The sequence below is a fragment of the Rhinopithecus bieti genome, unplaced genomic scaffold (genome assembly GCF_001698545.2).
Source record: "Rhinopithecus bieti isolate Rb0 unplaced genomic scaffold, ASM169854v2 scaffold_1530, whole genome shotgun sequence".
NCBI lineage: Eukaryota > Metazoa > Chordata > Mammalia > Primates > Cercopithecidae > Rhinopithecus > Rhinopithecus bieti.
The window spans coordinates 1091770-1094482 of NW_016803808.1; the positions used below are offsets into that span (position 1 = coordinate 1091770).

The following is a 2713-nucleotide window of genomic DNA, read 5'->3' on the forward strand; positions in this document are numbered from 1 at the left end:
CCCGCCGCATCCCCGCCCCGACTTCCAGCAGCTTCCAGCGGCCCCCTCCCCACCTCGCGCGCTCTCGCTCCAGACAGCTGCGCGACCCAATCGCGGCGCGGCGCCCTGACGCCCGCAGCCAATCAGAGAGCGTCGGCCGCGCCACGCCCCTCCTCTGTGCCGAGGACCCGGGCGAGGGCGCTGAGGCGCGGCCGGGGCTGCCGACGGAGGGCGGCTGGCGAGCGTCGTGGGGCGCGCTCCTCGGGTGGGAGCATGTAAGAGCGTCTTTGCCCTGACTTCTCGGTTTCTCCTCCCGGGAATGTCGTGGCCCCCCACCCCTCTCTAGGAGAGACTGCAGACAACAAAGGGGCCCAGGGTGGCGGCCAAAGGGGCGCTGTGAGGGACGCCGCCGAGTCAGCGCCGGGGGAAGTTGGGGACCAACGTGGGGGCTGGGAGGACGACAAACCAAAACAGCGACCTGGCTGAGAAGCCCCTTTGTGAGACTGCCGGGTGAAAGCCCAAAGCTGAGAGCGGCCCCGGGGTCTGACGCTTTCGTCACCCTCCAGTCGCACCTGGGCCTTTGGGTGGTGAGAGCCGGGCCTGGGTTCGACGCCCGCGGGCGCAGGGAGACCGGCTCCGCTTTGCTGTGTGAAAGTTTAGTTCTTTGGTAGCCAGCCGCCCTCCTTGAAGGCCTCATCTTCTTCCTGAGAAAGACGGTTTCTAAGCATCCCTTCACCCCTTGGGTGTAGTCACCCCCAGACTGTTGAAGTTCGCCAGGTTTACATGCCCTGGCGGGTCTCGTGTATATATGATCCATTTGCCCCAAACTTTGTAAAAGTAAGCCATTTCAGCTCCTTTAAAATGCAGACGTCAACTTCTGTTCAGAAGACTTTCTAAAAGAGGAGGAATGCCACAGCAGTTATAAGAACAAATCAAGACTCAAGGATTTGGCAGTTTAACTTTGGTAGAAATAACTAATGTTTAATGAGAGTTTAACCACAGCTTTAATACTTTTGGTAGAATAGCTCATTTAATCCTCACAATAACCGTGTGAAATAGATACTATTACACACCCTCCTTAAAGGAAATTGAGTCACAGAAAAGTTAGGTAACTTGCCCAGGGGCACACAGCTGATCAGTAGATTGGAATCCAAGTAAATCTACATTTAGAGCTGACCTTACCGCTTCATGTCTCTCACACTTAACACCCATTCCAGAAACTCCCGTCAGCTATCACTTATACCATTGGCTTGATGACTAGCTTAGAGTCTCGAATAAGAAGACAGCACAGATAAAAATACACCTGCTTTAGTAATCAGTCTGTGGGCTTACATTTGTCTCTCAGAAAAGGAGGCAGTGGAACTCATCAGTGCAATCCCTTCTTGCCTAGAATTCTTTCACTGGTCGACTCAATCCTAGTTTGGTGGATTCTCAGCTGAAACGGAATAGAAGATAAAAGGAAGAGTAAAAAAACCAGGACCTTCATTCCCCCGGGGGAGTGTTCCAGTGGGATTTGTAATCAATTAGAGAGCTGCTTCTTACAGTATATTAATCCAAAAATCCAGATCTCTCTACTAACATTATATTGGAAAGAAATTATTTTTTTCCTTTTCTTCACTTTAGAGAAGTAGAGGACGCGCACAGGTGGCTGAGCATACAAACTGAAGAAAAAATTGAAATGCCATTTTAAAAACTTGAAAGGTGGGTGTTGGGAACATATTGCAACCTAAAGTAAGCAGCATGGAGATACAATCTCAGAGCTAGAACAAATAATGTCTGCAGAAAGAAGTTTCCTAAAGCTAAAGTTTTATTTTAGTCAGACATGACAGAACATAGTCTGTATTTGGAGTAACTACACGAAATTTTTTAATATCTGGAATGATAAGGTGCAGTGGTTCATGCCTGTAATCCCAGCACTTTGGGAGGCTGAAGCAGGGGGATCACTTGAGCCCAGGAGCTCCAGACCAGCCTGGCAACATGGCGAAATCCCACTTCTACAGAAAGTACAAAAATTAGATGGGTGTGGTGGCACATACCTATAGGCCCAGCTACTCAGAAAGCTGAGGTGGGAGGATGGCCTGAGCCCAGGGAGGTTGAGGCTGCAGTGATCTGTGATCGCACCACTGCACCCCACCTGGGTGACAGAGTGAAACCCTGTCTCAAAAAAATAAATAGGTCGGGCATGGTGGCTCACGCCTGTAATCCCAGCCTTTGGGAGGTCAAGGCCAGTAGATCACTTGAGATCAGGAGTTTGAGACCAGCCAACATGGTGAAACCCCGTCTCTACTAAAAATACAAAAAATTAGACGGGCATGGTGGCAGGCACCTGTAGTCCCAGCTACTCGGGAGGCTGAGGCAGGAGAATTGCTTGAACCCAGAAGGAGGAGGTTGCAGTGAGCCATGATCACACCACTGCACTCCAGACTGGGCGAAAGAGCAAGACTCAGTCTCAGAAAAATATGAATAAATAAATAAATAATATATATATAGAGAGAGAGAGAATAGGGAGTATTTTAGCCATCTGGGAAAATTTTGCTGTGTCAGAGTTACAAAACTATAGGTAAAATATAGTATAGTACTGTAATCCCAGCACTTTGGGAGGCCGAGACGGGTGGATCACGAGGTCAGGAGATCGAGACCATCCTGGCTAATACGGTGAAACCCCGTCTCTACTAAAAAATACAAAAATCTAGCCGGGTGAGGTGGCGGGCGCCTGTAGTCCCAGCTACTCGGG

General features: G+C 49.9%; 1 long non-coding RNA gene across 1 annotated transcript in view; it reads left to right on the forward strand.

Annotated features, from left to right (window-relative positions):
• The first annotated feature begins 160 nt into the window (after positions 1–160).
• LOC108516033 (uncharacterized) overlaps positions 161–2713 on the forward strand; it is a 17247-nt gene continuing 14694 nt past the window's right edge. The window contains exons 1-2 of the long non-coding RNA XR_001881701.1: positions 161–254; positions 1603–1680. This is a non-coding gene — a long non-coding RNA (uncharacterized LOC108516033). The remainder of the gene's footprint in view (positions 255–1602; positions 1681–2713) is intronic.